Source organism: Pinus tabuliformis, chromosome 4_1 (genome assembly GCF_031772625.1).
Source record: "Pinus tabuliformis cultivar Carrire ecotype Pingquan chromosome 4_1, CPIR1, whole genome shotgun sequence".
NCBI lineage: Eukaryota > Viridiplantae > Streptophyta > Pinopsida > Pinales > Pinaceae > Pinus > Pinus tabuliformis.
Genome location: NC_142303.1, coordinates 294,623,095 through 294,643,598, shown reverse-complemented (window position 1 = coordinate 294,643,598; position 20,504 = coordinate 294,623,095).

The window sequence follows — 20,504 nt, the reverse complement described above, 5'->3', positions numbered from 1 at the left end:
AGAGAGTGTATTACCTCTTGAGCAACTACTATACCATCTGTTATCTGTCTTCCCTTAACAAAACCAGTTTTCTCCTGAGCTATGAGGTTAGGCAAGATTGGTTTAAGTCTATTTACCATTATTGTAGCCAATATTTTGTATACCACATTACATAGAGATATTGGTTTGAAGCCCTAGGGTTCTTCCGTGTTCTCCATTTTCAGAATCAGAGCAAGGAAGGTGGCATTTAGGGCCGGATGCATGCGCTTCGTACATCTTGATTCTTCCACAAGTTCCACAAGGTCCTGGCTCATGAAACTCCAGGAGGCTTGGTAAAATTCTATAGTAAATCCATCAGGCCCCAGGGCCTTGTTCTTCGCCATTTTTTTTACCACTTCCTCCACTTCTTCTTTCGTGATCACCCTGAGTAGAGCCAGATTTTGATCTCTGGTCACTTTTTTAGGAATATATTGGCACACATTAGTAATTTCCTCCTCCCTTTGTATATTAGGTTCTGTTAAGATCCCTTTGAAGTAATCTACCAGTAACTTCTCCATTTCTTCTTGTTGAAGTACCCTGTTCCCTTGACTGTCCTTGAGTGAAAAGATTCTATTATGCTGTCTGTGGTTCAACATTGCTTTGTGAAAGAATTTTGAATTTTTCTCCCCTTCTTTCAACCATTGGACTCGTGATTTTTGTTTCCATAGAATTTCTTCTTGCTTTCTTCTTTCCTCTATTTGGTTAATCACCCTCCCTTCCTCCTCCACCAACTCCTCACTTCTTCCTCCCTCTATGATTTGTTGTTGGATTCCCTCCATTCTTATCTGTAGTTTTTCTTTCTCTTTTTGAATGTTACAAAATTCCTCTCTGTTCCATTTCTTGATTTTTCCTTTTAGGTCTTTTAGTCTAATTCGCAACGTATGCATTTTGTTTCTACCTTCCATTCCAGTTTTATTCACTTGCCACCAATTTTTCATTTGTCTATCAATTCTAGATCTCTTAGCCAAACGGATCGAACCGGAATGGCATTTTTTTATTCTGAGGGTTCATAGTAATCTCCAGTCTAATAGGCCAGTGGTCTGACCCCATAGATGGGAGAATGGAAGCTTTATAGAAGATGTCCTTTCCTATTAATTGTTCTGAGGCTAGAAATATATCTAGTCTTGACGCTATCTGTTTGTTCCCACCTCTTTTGTTATTCCAAGTAAATTTTCCATTTACAGTTGGAATGTCCACCAACCTTAATTCCATTTGCAAATCTCAGAATCTCTCCATCTCCGGTCTTCCCTCTGTATTCCTCATTTCTTCTCTTCTTTGGATGTTGTCATATTGAAGTCTCCTGCAATGATCCACATCTGTTCCTGATGCATATTCCCAAGCTTTTGCATATGAGTGAGGAATAAGCCTCGATCTACTGGGGTATGGGGCCCATAGACTACTGAAACTAAAAACCATTCACTTTGCCCTATGAGTCTAAAATTTCCTGTAAGGATTCTGGGCATTCCTATCCACTAGTCTGTTATGACTTCTACTGGATTCCAGATGACTGCTATCCCTCCCGCACTTCCTTTAGCATCTATGGTTAATTGCTCATATTTAGGTTTAATTTTATTTAAAATTTCCTCCATCTTCTGTCCTGAGATTTTGGTTTCCTGGAGTAGCATAATCTGTGGTTTGTCTTTTCTCAGCCATTCCACTAGATGTCTCTGCTTCCCTTTACTATTCAGACCTCTTATATTCCATGATGTCATTATCATTGAGGGGTTTGATTGAGGTTTTGGAACACCGCCGAAAGTGGAACAACTCTCCTTGTGTTCACTAACATTTCCCCCATTAGTTGGATGGATTCTTTAATGTTTTTCCATCCTCGTTTCTTTTTCCCTCCTTTTACTTTTCCTTGTTGGTCTAGTCGACTATCCTTCTAATTCTCTTGATGTTCTTCAGTCGTTGTTTTTCCTTTTCCCTGTTTGGCTTGATATTGCTGGAATGTTTCCGCATAGAGTATTTTTTGATCCTCGGGGATAAATCGCTCATCCAAGTTTATTCATTCATTTAATAACTTTCTCAGGACTTCTTCTTCTATACTTAGGTCTTCCCCCCTGTTTATCTCCATTTCTATCTCCATGTTTTTTGTCTGTTCTTCCTGTTCTTTGCCTTTTTCTGGAATATCACTCAGTGCTTTTCTCTTGGTATGGGTCCTTTCACTACTAGAGTTGGTGTCTTTCTCTTTGTCTTCCTGGTATTCCATGGTTTGATCCTCATCTTCCCCTTTTTCTTGGAGGATTTCGAAGCTATTTGGTTTTCCTGGGTTTATTTGCTAAACGCTTTTTCCTTCATTTGAGTTTTCTTTTGTTGGTCTTCTTCTACTCTTCACCTCCTGGAATCCTTCCTGATCTATTTATTTTTCTTCTACTACTTACTTTTTCTCTCGTTTTCTTCCATTGTTATGGGACACTCTTTGACCAGGTGTCCATATTCATGAAATCTACGACATCTAAAAGGTATATGTTTATAGTCCATAGTATGCTGCCAAACTTCTTCGTGGTACTCTAACTCCACTGTATCTAGGATCGGGTTAGCAATGTTCATGTATACACATATCCTAGCATACGAAGTATACCTTCCTTTTTTTGTAGTTTCCGCTATTTTCACAAAACTCCCTATCATATTTCCTATCCCTTCCAAAATTTCCGGGTCCCAGAAGTCCATTGGTAAACCAAATAATCTAACCCATACCGGTGCTGCTAAATTTTTTTCCTTATCAGGGTTATAGCATTCTTCCCAATATCTCATGAATAGACCAGCATTATAGTAAAAATAAGGGCCATTCTCAAATACTCTTTCTTTGTCTTGCAGGTTAGAGAAGATTACTGTAAAGAAGCCTTTTGCTCCCAGCTTCAGCTCGATGTGTCCTAGGGGCTGCCATTTTTGCTGAATCCATCTGGTGAGGTCTTTTTCGGACGACCAGACTCCAACGAACTTGCATATCATGGTGTGATCCTTCATGTAGATTCTGTACCTTTCTACTTTATTTGGCGGTATTACGAACCATGGTTTCTCCTCCACACATGGCAAACATTTTCCCCTTCTCCTTGCCTACCAGGTCGCACCTAGGACAGGGCCTTCATTCTGTTTCTCTGTTGTTGGCTAATTGTTTTGTCCTTCTCCTACCGCAGCATCTCTATAGGAAGGGATCTCTCCCCTCCTGACCTCTTCCGTCATGACCGTTGCTCTCGGTTTCCCCGCTTGTCTTTTGTTGTTACTCTCTGGTTTCTACACCTTTAACTATCTTGGTTTCTCTCTGCCATTTTACCTCATGGTCACCATTAGGTTTTAGTTGCAGAGATCTTACTCATTGAGTCCAGCAGCGCATTATTCCAACTCGTAACATGAGCTATGTTATATATATATATATATATATATATATATATATATATATATATATATATATATATATATTATGTCATAGTTATTTAGTTTTTTTTTTTGTTTTTCAAGTTGTATGTGATCTTGTAGGCTTGACCTATGGCTTGAGGAGCCTCGACCCATGGGCATCTAATCCATCAAAGTCACCTCAGGGATCGCACACGGCCTTGGCCACACCAGCCCTAAGTTGATTGGATTTTTTAGCATGTCTCCTCCCCTTAGCATAGGGCACAACCACCCCCCATGAGGTTCGATCATGGGTCGCCTTTCTAATGACACTCATCCTCAACGGATTGTGTTCGTGGGACTTAATTTCATATACACACACACACACATATATATAACTAAGTTATTTAGAGTTTGTAGGTTTCTGTGGTGAGGATTTTGATGTTGAGATTTCAGAGCATCCATAGTATTCATTTTTAATTCGACGTTTCGAGTCAAAACAATGACTCATCATTAGGAAAAAAATATGATATATAATTACACGTTAAGGCTAGATATGTTATATATAATTTACTTATATGTTACATGTTGTATAGTTATAATATATATTATATAATTAAATATAGTTAATAAAATTTAATTAAATAACACAAATTTCTCAATTTGGACTTTTAATTTAGTTCATATTTTATTTAAGAATAATTTTTTAAAACAAATTATTACATTTATTATTAAAAAATTATTAAAATATAAATTAATTTTAGTTTAAAATAAAAAAACTGAAATAAATTTTATATATTTCACATTTGATAAATAGAGGTTCACCATGGGCAACCATATTCATCATGTCAATCTTAAGCTCCCAATTTATTTATTTATTGGTTGTAGTTTGGTTATTTTCTATTTTGGAGGTTTTTTTGGTATATTTTTACTTAAGTTTGTTTGAAATTTAAAATGCATTTCTAATAATAATAAAAAATCATTTTTTTAAAACATATTTAACTAATTTCCTAAAGAAAAACTTTAAAACCTAAAATAATTAGAAAATAATGATTTTACCCTCCAAAATAAAAAATAAAAAAAATCATAATAAACCTACTACCATTGCAAGTAAGAAAAAAATTTAAAACCTAAATTATAGTTCTTTTGGTGGCTTTGAATTGTTTTCTTGTGGTTTTTTGTGGTTTTCTAGGTTGTTTTTGTCGTTTTATAAGTTGTTTTTTGTTGTTTGAAGTGTTTTTTTGGTGATTTTTTGTGGTTTTCATGGTGGCTTTCATGGTTTTTGTATGCTAAGTTTTTTCTCTAAATTAATTTATTTTATTTTGCAATAAAAATTAAATTAAAAAGAAAAAAATATATGAAACCTACCTTGGCTTGAGCCTCTTGGATGTTGGTAGAGTTGTTAGGGAGGTTGGTTGGGTTACTACATGGTTGAATCACTCGATCGAGCTTCAATGTCCTTGGTCAAGCTCTAGAAGTATTGGTCAAGCTTCCTTTTGTGTTGCGTTCATCGCAAAAATTGACTTGCACACACCTCGACTGTGCCTTTTATTATGAAATAGGGGCTCGGCAGAGCTTCTAAGCTCGATCGAGTTGTAATGCTCAATTGAGCTCTTATTGTCAGGTTAAATAGAAGCTTAATTGAGGGTTTGTCTTTAACCCTAGATCGAGCTATTTTTTAGCACTCAAGGAGCTAGATCAAGTGCTTGAAAATGACTCGATCAATCACTTAAAGTGGCTCAATCAAGCTCTCATTTTTCACCTAAACGCACCCTCCCTTGCCAAAAAGTGTAACACAACTCCATCTTTTACCCCCTATTAGACTCAAAAAGATGATGTAACATTTGTTGGTAGAAAGTTTACTATATGTTTATAGTAAATCCTTGCATTATGATGGTGTTATAACTACCTACAAGTCCCCTCTTCCAATATATGTGTATGTTGCATTTATTATGGGAGAGAGAAATGGAAACATACAATAAAAATGTACAAAACCATAGTTTTGGGTGGTTTTTATAAAATGTTGTGTGATATGGACTTTTCTGAATCTTAACTCATAGTTATTCATGAGTTTGAGTTTTACTCACAATATATCACAAGTCAAATTTGGTCAATTGGAGTCAACATGGGTCAACCCAAGTTTGATTCAGTGAGATAGAAAAAAAAATAAGTTTCCCACCTTTTGTGAGTTGGTGAGTTTGACTCGTGATTCGTCTTACTTTTTTCAAAGTACATGCTCCACGTAAATCGAACACATTTTATTCCAACTAATAATAATATTGCTTTGTTGAAAATTTTCTAAAATTCGTAGTCTGGGAGATGTAGATTTGAGAATGCTACTCCTTTGCCGAAAGGTTTCCTTCTTAATATCATCATGGAGTTAGATAGGTTTTCTGCAAAAATTTCTATATAAGAGATTCTCCATAGGCTTAAGTAAGAAAAATCTGCAGTTACTACTATGGTGGCTTGTGGTAAACATTGTCCCATCTTTCTACTTTGTCTACAAGGTTTAGGTTTGTAATTATATGTAATTAAGTGTTGTAACTTGTAAAGGTGAAATTAGGGAAACCTATCATAGTTTTCGTATTAGTTTTTAAACAGCATACATAATGCTTACCATTTTGAAAATGTGAGATCAATATGACTCATTGTTAATGGGATGAAGCTTGAGATTTGAGGACTAGAATATTGTAATGGAAGCAATAAGGTGGAGAAGAAAGTGAGAAAGATGGATTAGGTGGAAAATGTGGATTGGAAAATGATGGTAAATAATCAAAGAGGTTATCATGAGGTAAGCTACAAATTGGAACACAAGAGACAATGGGCAGAATATTGGTGATGGCAGGAACATGTGGAATGGTAGCGTGTACTAACTAATACTAGGGGTATGAACCAAGATGGAGCGTGATCAGGATCAAGAAGTACTTTCGTCCACGGGGATAAATATTTTCTCGCTAGGCGAGAGGATAGCAATACGGTGACAAAGGGAGTGAGAGTTAGAGACCCCAACAGCGAGAATGGTTAGAAGTAGCTAAAATAAAAAAATATGAGACAACACAGGGTTATAGGTGAGCTGATGCAATGTGAACGAAAAGTACTGGAACTTGGACTAAAGCAAAGGAAAGAGTTGGAATGAAAAACAATTATAAGAAAGAAAAGAAAGGTGGGCTATAATAAAAAACAAAAAAATATTTCATGTATATTTAGTTAATTGTTTGTATATAATTTCATGTAAACTAATTAGAAATTATTGGTAATATCTATAGAAATTACTTTTTATGATTAAAACATTTGAAGTGGGCTTAATATTTTACAATTTAGTATTATTTTCGGTATATGGTTTTCTTCAAAATCCAACAAAATTTTTTGGTTATGTACTTTATATAGCATTCAAAAATTACAATTTAAACAATGGGAAAATACACATTGTATTTTAGAGTTATTTACACTCTAAAAAAGGTTTACACATAAAAAAAAATTGGTCCCTCTTAACTCATGCTAAATCTATCTTTAAGATAAATCTATACTAATTTGATAATATATCTTAGTACCTCATGCTGGTGCACTAACCATGGTCACAATGTTTTGTTCAATTCTCGAAACCTACAAGTTAGAAGTTTCGATTAACATGTATCAATGCCTAATAGCATGTAATGTTAACTAATCCTTTGGAATTGTTATTCTATATTGTATAATATCTAATTAGTTTTACATTCCGTTTTTAAGGTTAATAAGTTACCAAGACACAATTGTCTCATACCTAGATTGCATTTGTATAAATAAGTAATTTTATCAATAATATGACACTCTTTCCTTGTGCCCTTTCATTGTGTTCTTTTATTGTGGAGTTTATTTGGGCTTGTACAGTGGTATCAAAGCCCTGGTTGATTTGTTTCTAAACTCCATGTATTTGAAGTCTATCGTAAAGGAGATGCAAAGTGTGAAGACTATGAAGGTAGAGTGTAGCAGAAGGTTAATCTAGTGGAGAAATGTAGTGGGATGCCCAAACTATTCACTCTCTGTAAGTTTCATATCTTTCAGTCATAATGAGTGCAACAAAAGGTTAATCTAGTGGAGCAATGTAGTGGGATGCCCAAATTGTTGACTCTCTGTAAGTTTCATATCTTTCAATCATAATGAAAGACGATTGGAGAAATTGAGTGGCATAATTTTTTTAGTATTTACATTTACTAGAGTTTATTCAAATCACAATATTTGCATTTACCACAGTAAACATGAGTTTAATGACAGTAAAATTTATGAAGGATAATAAGATACATTTACTGGGAGATGTCTGAAGGATACAAAGTTTGAATGATACAAGTTTTTTACAAAAAGATTTCTGAAGAATACAAAAAAAAAATTCTGAAGAATACAAAAATTTTACTGAAAAAGGATACAAAGTTTGAATGATACAAGTTTTTTACAGAAATATTTCTAAAGAATACAAAAAAAATTACTGAAATTTTTTACTGAAGTATTTGTGAAGGATACTTAAAATGAAGTATATATATTTTGGTGGCTGAAATTTTAATTGAAGAGGGATATATATTTTTTGCAAGAGGGATATATATTTTTTTGGTGGCTGAAATTTTAATTAAAGAGTGGTCAATTTTCTAGTGATTTGAAATACATATTTTTTAAGAGGCCATTGGTAAAATAAAATTTATTTTTGAAGGCTAATAAGATTTGAACCTAGCTCTTTGCTAGGCTATTTTTGAAACTTACCACTAAACCACAAAGCCAACTTTGTTAAAACAAGAGGAGAAACAAATTTATATATTTTCAGAAGTATTGCATATATTTTGAATTTGAAAGGATTTGAAGAATATTTGGCTACATAACAATTATGACTTCAATAGTTTCCATAGTTGGAGTTGTTCTTAATGGAAAGGAAAATTATCAAGAGTGGTTTAGAAAGCTTAAAAGTGCCCTTGTTTTTAACGATTTGTGGGAAGTTTGTCAAGGCAAGAAGGATAGTGATGGAAAATAAATTGCACCAAAGTCGCCTGATAATGAGAAGCAGTATGCAATTTGGGAGACAAAAGACAACAAGGCATATGCATTAATAATTGCATCAGTGACAAAAGAGGTAAGCAGATATATCGTTTCTTGTGGTACTTCATTCGAAGCACTAAATAAGTTGAAATAATTGTATGATTCACACTCAGAACTCGAAATTATTTAGTTATTGTTAAATTTGTTTAATTTGGAGATGAAGGATAATGATACTTGGAAGAGTGCCTTTGAAATAAAAGCCATTTTTCATGATATAGAAGCCACTAGAATTAAAGTATATTTACAACTTACAACTTTTATAAAAGTCCTTCACCCTGTCTATTCAAACTATTTGGAGTCTCTCCAAGCTAGTGGGCAGCTAAAGGCATTACATTTGATAAACTAGTAAGAAAAATAGCTAAGAGAGAGAAAGCCTTTGAGAGGAAAGAGGCTCCACCTAACTCTAACTTAGAAACTTTGTGCCTTGCACAAAAGGATCAAAAGTCTCATGCTGAAACTTCTAGAGGTGATAAAATTAGTAGAGGTCATGGTAGGAGAAATTATAGAGGCAGGGGGGGCAAAAGGAATGAGGGAGACAGACAAAAAAATGATAGACAACAAAGGAATTTTAATGATAGACCAGCTATCAAATGTTTTAGATGTGGAAAAATCAGTCATACTACTAATAAATGTAAAATCTTTTGGGAGAAAGTCAGTGAAAGGAGAGAACAGTTGAAAGATTAACCACCACCAAATAAGCGAAAATAATCTGAGTCTGCACATTACATTGTTTCTCACTATAATTTTAATATGAATGATGTTTTCAACACTGCATTTTCTTCATGGCAAGATACTTGGATTTTGGATTTAGGAACTTCTTGTCAAATGACATTTAGGCAAGATTTTTTTGAAACTTTCAATGACATTATTGATGGTGTTATTTACTTTGCTGACAAGTCTCAAGTTAAACCATCTGGAATTGGGTCTATTCGTTTGAAGATACTGAATTTTGCAGATTATGTTCTACAGAATGTACTTTATATTCCACAGTTTCAGCGAAATTTGATGTCTATTATCCATATTCGGTAGCAGGGGCATTCTATTCATATATTTGATGACATCATTGAGATAAGAAGAGAATATGATCATGTAGTTGTTATGACCGGTGTGGAAGAAGGTACGCTTTTGAAATTAAATGGTACTTCATCTACTAATTCTCATGAAAGTTATGTTCTTTTGGCACAGAAAAGTGATATCATGTCTCACAGCTTGTTGTGGCATGCTCGATTTGGTCACATCAATTATGGCAACATCAAAATTACGAAAAAAGTAAGGTATTAAAGGTTTTCCGACAATTCCAAGAAATATTACACCTTGTGATGCTTGTATTATAGGAAATCATTGTAAATAGCCTTTTCATAGTTCTTCTTTCAGATCTTGACGAAAATCAGGCCTCATCCATTCAGATTTATGTGGACCTATGCCTGTTGCAACTGCAAATGGAAATAAATATGTGGTGACATTTATTGATGATTATTTGAGAATGTGTTGGGTGTATTTGTTAGAGAATAAGTCACAAGTGTTTGATGTTTTTAAAATTTTTCATTTAATGATTAAAAATGAAACTCAACAGAATATAGGCATTCTCAGAATTGATAATGGTGGTGAGTACACTTCTCATGTTTTTGAACAATATTTGAAGGACAATGGAATCAAAAATCAGACTACCATACCTTATAATCCACAACAGAATGGCGTCATAGAATGCATGAATAGAACTTTGGTTAATAGGGTTAGATTTATGATGTTTTTTAAGAATGTTAAGTTGATGTTTTGGGAAGAAGCAGTGCTTTGTGCAGCTTATATTTGCAATCGTTTTCCTTATTCTATCATCAATAATAAATCTCCTTATGAAATGTGGTATAATCATCTTCCTGTTGTTCAACATTTTAGAGTCTTTGGTTCTCTATGCTATGCATTAATTCCTAAACATCAGTGCAACAAGTTGGGTGCTAGGAGTTGCAAATGTATTTTCTTGGGATATTCTGCTACTTCCAAAGCTTATAGATTGTATGATGAGGAGAATAAGAAGTTCATTCTTTCCAGAGATGTTATTTTCCTTGAATCAGATAAAAGTAATTCCATTGTTGATAAGCAATTGGCTCATTTGGAGAAATTTGCATCTAAGAAGTTCTATTTTGAATCTGATAATGTTGTTCCACACACTGAAGGGGGGATTCCCATTCTAGATTAGTCTGTGGTTCTTCCATCTTTGACTCATGAGAATGTTATTTCTGAAGAAAATTTGGATGATAGTAATGTTTCTACAGGACCAGAAATTGCTCTTGAAGAGCCTGTTCTTGAACCTGTTTTTCAAGATGATCAACCATCACAACCACTTCAGCAACCTTTACAAAGATCTACATGTGCTCAAAAAGTTCCAAGAAAGTATGATGATTTGGAAACAGGAATGTATTCTAAAGTTGATTCAGGTACTATTTCTCATGATTGTGAATTCAATCATTGTACAGTTAGCGAACATAATTGTTTTGAAGAAGTTGCTAATTGTGATGAATGGAAGGAAGCAATGCAAAAGGAATATGATGCAATTATTAAGAATAAAACTTAGAGGTTATTGGATCCTCCTACAGGTGTCATACCCATTGGCTGCAAATGGGTGTATAAGATCAAATACAAAGCAGATGGTTCTCTTGATAAATACAAGGCAAGACTCATAGGAAAAGGCTACGCTCAGAAGGAAGGAGTTGACTACACAGAGACATTTGCTCCTACAGCAAAATGGGGCACAATTAGAACTCTGTTTTCTCTTGCCGCTCAAAATAGTTGGAAGATACACCATATGGATGTTAAAACAACTTTTTTGAATGGTGATTTTAAGGAGGATGTTTATATGTTTCAGCCTGAAGCTTTTGTTGTTAAAGGCAAGGAGAAAAAGGTATGCAAATTAGTTAAGGCTTTGTATGGATTGAAACAAGCATCTCGTGCATGGTATGAAAAGTTACTTGAACACCTTCTCAAGTTGAATTATAAGTTATTTGATCTGGATGATGCAACTCGTTTTGTTAAGAAAATTGGAAAGTCAATTGTATATTTGGTTCTGTATTTAGATGATTTAATGATTACTGGAAACAATGATGACTATATAGTGTCTGTCAAAAGAGAATTAATGAAAGTTTTTGACATGACAGATTTGGGTTTATTACATTATTATTTAGGGATTGAAGTTGATCAGAAACACAAATATATTTTCATTTCTCAGAAAAAGTATATTGGATAGCTATTGGATAGATTTGGGATGCAGGATTGTAATCCTGTCGCTACTCCTATGGAGCAAAATTTGAAGCTTACTTCCACTGAAGGAAGTATGTTTGAAGATCCAACAAAGTACAAGAAACTTGTTGGAAGTTTAAATTTTCTAACTACTACTTGACCTGACATAGATTTTGCTATAGGGATACTTTCTAGGTTCATGCATAAGCCATGTGAAGGTCATTGGAATGCAACAAAGTGAGTGCTCAAGTATTTGAAAGGAACTCGAACATATGGCATCAAATATTCCAAAGTTGTAGATTTCCATCTCACCAACTATTCAGATTCTAATTTTGATGGAGATAAGGAGAATGGAGTCTCTACTTCTGGTTATTTGATGAGTCTTGGATCAACAACCATCAGTTGGAGATCACGCAAGCAATTTGTTCTTGCTGATTCTACCATAGCCAAATATGTTGTAGTAGCTCAAGCTACAAAAGAAATCATTTTCCTTCTCAAAATACTTGAAGACTTGTAGGAGAAACAAAAGGCTTCAACTCCACTACTTGTCGACAACTCTTCTGCAATTCAGTTGGCCAAGAATCCCAAGTTTCATGATCGAAGCAAGCATATTAACACCAAATATCACTTGATTCGACATTATGTAGAGGCCAAAGTTATTCATTTGACACATTGTCCTACTTCAAAGAAGATCACAAACATATTTACAAAGCCACTAGGACGTGAAAAGTTTGAAAAGTTCATAATGTTACTCGGCATGTTAGATGTGCCTTCAGATTAAGGGGGGAATGTTAACTAATATTTTGGGATTGTTATTATATATTGTATAATATCTAATTAATTTTACATTCCATTTTATGGTTGATAAGTTACAGAGACACAACTGTCTCACACCTAGATTGCATTTGTATAAATAAGTAATTTTATCAATAATATGACACTCTTTCCTTGTGCCCTTTCATTGTGTTCTTTTATTGTGGAGTTAATTTGGGTTTGTACATTATATTTAATATATCCAATAATATCACTGCATCCATTAATACTTGATGGAGCAAAGCTACTAGTTCCAATAGTCAGAGTACACCACAACCTTGATGAGCTCAACAAAATTTGTTCTTGTGCTTCTCTGACCCGCAAACAACCATGTTAAAGGGATCACCAATGTACAAAGTTAATAAAATCACACATATGCATGGACTTTCTGTCTCTATCTCATTTAATGGATTTGATATCATGTACACTTTTTATTGAATATATACTCAACATAACCATCAAACACATATCGACCTGGGTTACACACTTGTGACATCATATTTGGAAATATGGAAATAGTATACTTGTATTAATTACAAGAATTCACACATGGATACAACCTACAATTACACAACATGATAATGCCACTTTTCTCTCTAATTATAAAAATGGCACTTGGCCTTCATATTTCTACAACCTATGTATGTCTAGCTCAACTCCCAACTCACTTACATGTTGGACCTGGCTCACAAACAAGAGAGAGAGCCTATCTCCTTCCCGGTTCTCCTATTTATCCTTGCCATAAGTTATAACTGCTCCTTGTCTTAATTCATCTTGGAATTTGGCTGCATCCATCTCCATGTTGTTTCAATTCAACATTCCCAATGGTCTACAAAGTACCTCGATCCAACTTCCATAACATTATTAGATGCAAAACCATTTCGGCTAAACTAACCTAAACGATATTAAACAAAAAAGGGAAAATGAAAACTCCAAACAACAGAGCATATCCATAAATCAATGAGTCGGTATAATACCCAGGACTATCACCTGCATCATGGTCAGACTAGATATGAACTGACAAAGAAATTTTAATAGAGGTTTAACCCTATCTGAGAACTTATGGAGGAATCTAGAAAGTCACCCTATCTGAGAACTTGTAGAGGAATCAAGAAAGTCAAACCCTTAATAAGCTTTGGCGGCAAGATAGCAAGGTCCTTCTTCACATGAAAGGGAAATATACAACTGGAAAACATAAAAAGAGAAAATAACCAGTCAAAGGACGAAGAGAGAAACTCAAAAATGAACTTAGCAATTCTAAGAAATAAGTTAAGGGGAGACACTTTTAAATTACCTGAAATGAAACCCTGACTCGACCATTATCATTGTAAGGATGTTGATTCAAAAAAAGATGCCAAACCTATAAAGAAATTTTTCAAGTTAAAAGGTTTCCAATAAGAAAAATATAACAACCCCAAAAAATATTGGGTGAAAAGATTTTATAAAACCCATGAGATATTTATTGACGATTGTTGTAAAAACAAAAGCCTAGATGAATTACAATATAGTTTATTACTTGAGGAAGGTTGTTCTTGTTCACCGCTAGGGTTCACACTAAGTGAACAAGAATGTTTTTTCTCAACCTTATATGAAAATCCATGTGAAGAAACTTCACCTGAAAAGGGGTCCAATTAGCAAAAGCCCTCATGACACCTGCAAAAGAAAATAATCCTAGGGTTATTTCCCTAAATTTAAACCTTGTACAATCTATAAATAAGTCAATACTAAGCGTAATCGGTTAGCCTTTTCCTACCAAGGCATCATAGGTTCGAGTCCTTGGCTCGAACCATGACACCCTATTATGATTGTTGATAACAAGTGATAGTTAGAGTGCATGGCTCGATAATCTACACTCAAGACCCTAAGTAGCTTAGAAACCTAAATTAAATTACTTCCAGTAGAGAATTGTTATTCAATACCTCATTAAGGGTCCTATGACATTAAGCAAAATTATTGGCTAGCAAGGCAACACACTTAACCATCGAAGAATCGAAGGAAAATATAAAATTTACCTATAGTAAGGTGTGCCAAGGAGTTTTTGGATACGTGGTTTGGACGCCTAACGTTGAGTGAAAACGAAGCCGCAAAATTTAAACCCTAAATTTGGGCATGTGTCTTAGTTTAGAATTAGTTCCTACTTTGTAGGAGTTAATTCTAACTCTCTTATTCTTACGTAAACTTGTATATTCTTGATGATTAATGATCAATGGGTAGAGTGTTCTACCTGAGGCAATCTCTAGGTGCAACTTGCTCACATGAGAGCTGCTATGTTTCAGAATATATTTGGTTTCTTCCATTTTTAGCATGGTAGTAAAGCTGGTGAGATTTGGTGGCTATGGGAGTGCCTAAGTTTCAGAATTATGACCCTTGGTGGTTGGTACGAAAGAGGCCTCGCAAGGAGGCAAAGTGTTGAGGAATAGCATGGAAATTATTTTTTCTCTGAGGTAAAATTGGAGTAGCGTGGGTTTTATACCATATAGTCACGCTTCCCTAGCTTTGGAGCAGCGCAGGATTTGGCCTACAAAAGTGCGCTTATCGGTCTTTACGCAGAGTGATTCTGAGCAGCACTAGACAGAAGCGTGGTATTGACCAGTAAAAAGAGCGTTGCTACATTTTGTAGGTCAATCAGTGGCCCTGTGAATGTTGATCAAAGCTCTTTCGTCGTTGTAGGCTACCTGGCATGGAGAACTTTGGCTCCAGGGGTAGATTGGGGTGTCGTGGGCATGGAAGAATCATTCTGCATTGTTACTCCAGCATTAAATCAGCATGGGCAGCAGGCTGTGGTGGATAAGCATGCCTGACGCTGGTGTGGCTCACAATTGTGGAGATTGTGGAGATTGTTGCGATGCCATCGTAGCTTTTGTAGTCATATTTGAGTCCAGTGAACTGGTGCGCAGTGGTAGTGAAGCACCAGGCAAGCTTGTCGATGGTGCCTTTGCACGGAAGGCTGAGCAAGTGTGGTGGCAGCGTCTCGTGAGTGTAGGCAGTGAAAGAGTGGTGGTACATCCCTGGTGGTATATTTGAAGTGGTATCACTGTTGTGGCTTCGTGTTACACTATAAGTTGCAATGGTTATCGATTGAGGTTTCTGATTCGGTGACTTTTGGGAGAGGTATCAGAGTTCGAAACCCTAACGTGTCTGTATTGATTTTTTTCTAAACATTTGAAGTGGCATCTCTCTTGTTCTAGGAGCTTTGTTGCTACCATGGTTTCTCGTCTTATTAAAATAAACTCTTCCTTTGTTCAGTGCCTATAAACTCCGCTTTCGCCCACAGGCATTGAAGTGTAGGATTAAGGTTAAAACCTCATGGTGTTCTTGAGATTTGAGTAGATGAGAGTTGTTGTTTTTCTTTTACTCAGAAAACTTGTTAGGTGTCTGCAATCTGTCTTGCAATGTTTACAAAATCATATGCGATGATCCAAAATAATGGAATTGTTGTAGATCGCTCTGATTATTGATCGCTCCAATTGTGGGGAGGCCGAGGTTCGATTGCTAGAAATTACTAAGATAGATTGCATTTTTTGGTGATTTGTTTTTAGATCGAGATCCCTAGTACAGTTTGGGTGACCAAGATTGTTGTAGATTGTGTGGGTTTCTTTTTCATTGAAAGCATTTGTGGATTCTATGGAGGATCTATAGATCAATCTTGTCACGATGAATAATCAGATGGCAGAGGCACACTTGAACAAGAGCAATAAGTTCAATGGGTCCAATTATTGAAAATAGAAATTTAAATTGGAGACTCTACTTGATGGGAAAAGTGCATGGGTGATTGCGAATGGGGATGAGTTGAAGCCAACTGTAGCAGGAAGCAGAACAGATGCAACATTTCAGGATTGGGAGAAGAGAGAGAACAAAGTGAAAGTGTTATTGAAATTCTCAGTGGAAGACTACACTATCCCTCACATAAGAGAGTGTAAATCAACAAATGATATTTGGACAACTCTCAAGGATTTGTATAAGCTAAAGAATACAAATTTATTATTGTTCCTTAAGAGAAATATTCTCTCCATTAAAATGGAGGAGAGTGAATCAAGTGCTACATTTATCTCTTAGATCAAGGAGCTGATAAATAACATGGCCGATATAGGGGAGACATTGTCAAACACTAATCTTGTCATGGTTACCATGAATGGTATGACTGATGACTATCAGATGTTTGTGATAGCCCTGAACGCAAGGGAGAAAGACCCCAATTTTGAAGAATTGACAAGGATATTGATATAAGAGGAAGAGAGGTAGATGACTCTGAAACCCCAAATTCAAATCTTGCATTAATGGCGAAGAAAAATCATTTCAGAGGGAAAGAAAGTGCAGGGCAGAAAGGTGTAGGTACATCATAGAGAAATCCACCTCAAGATATGTCTTCGACCAAAAATGATTCAAGAACCAAGTTTTTTACTGTGGTAAAGTTTGTCACATTGCTAGAAATTTCCATAAGAAGAAGCTTGATGAAACTTGAAATAGACATAACAAGCATGCAGGGAACTTTGCTGATGAAGATCAAAATCAGAACCTCAGACTATTTGTAACAGATTCTTCTTTCTCTTCAGAGAATGATGAAGCAAAAACTTGGTTTGTGGACTTAGGAGCTTCCACTCACATGACAGGTGGCAGGCATTGGTTCGAAAGTTTTAAAGAAACCAACAGTGGTGCTAATATCTACCTTGGTGATGACAAAGCCTATGAGATCAAAGGACATGGAGAGATCCCTGTGACTTTTCCTAATGGCAAGATTAGGAAAATCCAAAATGTGATGTATGTACCAAAAATTAAAAATAATTTAATCTTTGTTTCAATGATTGCAGATTAGAACTTCAGGGTAGATTTTTTTTAAACTTATTGTATCAATAAGGATTTGCTCAATAAATAGAAACCGATTGCATCTGAAATTCAAGTTGGAGGCCTGTACAAGTTGAATGTCACAAGCGTACGACACCAGGCTTTGATTTCAACAACAATGACAATAGAGAATCTTTGGCACCAAAGATTCAGACACATCAATCTTCCTAATTTAGTGCTGCTACAAAAGAAAGGTATGGTGAATGGACTCCCTATTTTAAAAAATGCACATATTGACTGTGAAGGATGTGCACTTGGGAAGATGCACAGGGATGAATTTCCCTCAAGTTTAAATAGAAGAAAGAGAGATATCCTAGAACTTGTGCACACTGATATATGTGGACCAATGCAAACAAGATCATTAGGAGGAGCATATTATTTTTTATTATTTGTTGATGATTGCACAAGATATACATGGGTATATTTTCTCAGAAAGAAAAGTCATACATTTGAATATTTTAAAGAGTTTCGAAGTATGATTGAAACAAACAGGGAAGGTCATCAAAATTCTCCGCTCAGATCAAGGGGGAGAATACAAGTTGGGAAACTTTGTCAAATATTGCAGGAACCATGGAATAATTCAATAGTTTACAATACCCCACACTCCACAGCAGAACGGGGTTGCAGAGAGGAAGAACATAACTTTAGTGGAGTGTGCACGCAACATGTTGAAAGGTAAGAACCTATCTAATGGCTTTTGGGCAGAGGCTATAAATACTGCAGTTTATTTAAAGAATAGGAGTCCAACGAAGAGTCTTGATCTTAAAACTCCATTTGAGGCATTATATGGTTTTAAGCCTGCAATTAGTCATCTAAGAGTATTTGGTTCGAAAGATTTTGCTCATGTTCCAAAGGAGGATAGGAAGAAATTGGATTCTAAGGCCATCAAATGCATATTTGTAGGGTATTGTTCTGAGTTTAAAGCATACAAATTGTTTAATCCATCTACTCACAAGGTGTTTGCGAGTAGAGATGTTATATTTCATGAGCAGGTTGATGAAGGAAACATAGACAAAGGCAATGAGGAGTGGCACATTCCTTTGCTAATGGAGGACAACAGTGAGGAAATTAAAGACATCCATGTGCAGAAGTAGCAACAACAAAAAGAAGAATCAAGTGATGTAGGTATAGTCAGCAAGCCAAGTCCACCAAGGAATGAGCAAGACAAATTTGAGGCAAGTCCGCCACTAAGGAGATCAGGTAGGCAGACTCAATTACCAACAAGATATAGGGATCATGCTCTTATAACTAGTATGTTAAATGTTGTTAAGCCCTCAAATTATAAAGAAGCAAGTCAATATGATGAATGGAGGGCAGCTATGGAAGAGGAATATGAGTCAATACTTAAAAACAAAACCTGGGATTTAGTTGAATTGCTGGAAGGAAAAGAACCTATAGGTTACAAGTGGTTATATAAACCTAAATTTAAATGAGATGGTAGTGTAGACAAATACAAAGTTAGGTTGGTAGCTAAAGGTTACTCACAAAGAGAAGGAATTGATTATGAGAAAATCTTTGCTTCGGTAGCTCAGTTGAACACTATTAGAATGTTGATAGCTTTAACTACAAAGGATCATTGGAGTGTACACCAACTAGATGTGAAGTTTGCATTTTTAAATGGAGAATTGAAAGAAGAGGTTTATTTTAGACAACCTTAAGGGTTTATCAAACAGGGGCAGGAGCATTTAGTCTGCAAATTAAAAAAGGCATTATATGGTTTGAAATAGGCACCCAAGTCATGGTATGAAAAAATTGACTCATTTTTCTTGCAGCATAGTTTTAAGAGGAGCAAAAACGACCCAAATTTGTATACTGTGTTTGATGAAAAGAGTCAAATTGTTTTGATTTCAGTATATGTAGATGATTTAATTATCACTATAAATGCTGATGAATTGATTAAAGAAATCAAAGTGCAGATGTCACAAGTGTTTGAAATGAAAGACCTCAGAAAATTACACTATTGTTTGGGTCTAGAAGTTTGGAGGGACTCTGGGTAGACTTTTCTCACTCAAGGGAAGTATGTCAGTGGGTTATTGAAAAGGTTTAGAATGGAGCAGTGTAAACCTGCCTCAATGCCTTTACAGCAGAACCTTAAACTTCAGATGGAGGATGATTCCAAAGAGGTGGATGCCACATTGTATAGACAACTAGTTAGGAGTCTGATTTATTTGACTACTACTAGACTAGACTTAACATTCTCAATTAGTGTGTTAAGTCAATTCATGTCAAAACCTCTTGAGAACCACTAGGTAGCAACAAAAGGTGCCTTGAGATACCTTCAAGGAACCATTGATTTTGGTATTAGGTACACTGATTCTTCTGATGTTAATTTGACAGGTTTTTCATATTTAGACTGGGCTGGAAATCTAGATGACAGAAAACCCATAACAGTTTATGCTTTTAGCATTGGGTCTGGGGTCATCGCATGGAGCAGTAAAAGGCATAATATTGTATCCCTGTCTTCAACAGAAGCAGAGTATCAACCAATTGTGCAGCAACATGTGAGGTATCTTGGTTGAGAAACTTCTCCATGATGTTTGAGAAGAACAAAAATATGCTATAGTTGTCAGATGTAACAACCAAAGCTCAATCAAACTTGCAATCAATTGTGTGTTTCGCAAAAAAAAAAGCATATTGATACGCAATTTCACTTTGTTAGAGATAAGGTTCAGTCAAAAGAAATTTATATTGAATATTGTAATACTTGTGATAATGCAGCATAAATTTTTACCAAGCCCCTTGGAAGCATTAAAGTTGAATTATTTAGGTAGATGTTAGGAGTACTAGTGAACCCTTTCTCCATTAAGGGGGAGTGTTGAAATTAATGTAGAATATGTATTATTGGAGAGAGTCTATTCAGTGGTTGTGTGTGTGTCCTAGTTTAGGATTAGTTCCTACTTTCTAGGAGTTAGTTCTAACTCTCCCATTCTTATGTAAACTTGTATGTTCTTGATTATTAATGATCAATGGGTAGAGTGTTCTGTGTGAGACAGTCTCCAAGTGTAGCTTGCTTACCTGAGAGCTGCTATGTTTCAGAATATATTTGGTTTCTTCTGTTTTTAACATCGTTGAGACCTCAAACCACATAGAAGGAGCAAATACAAAGTGACAATGTCTAAAGGGTAGTCATTTCAAGGGAGTGAACTACTAAACAATCACCACCATCTGATCATGTGGAAAACGTGGAAATCTAGTTGTCTTATTTTTTT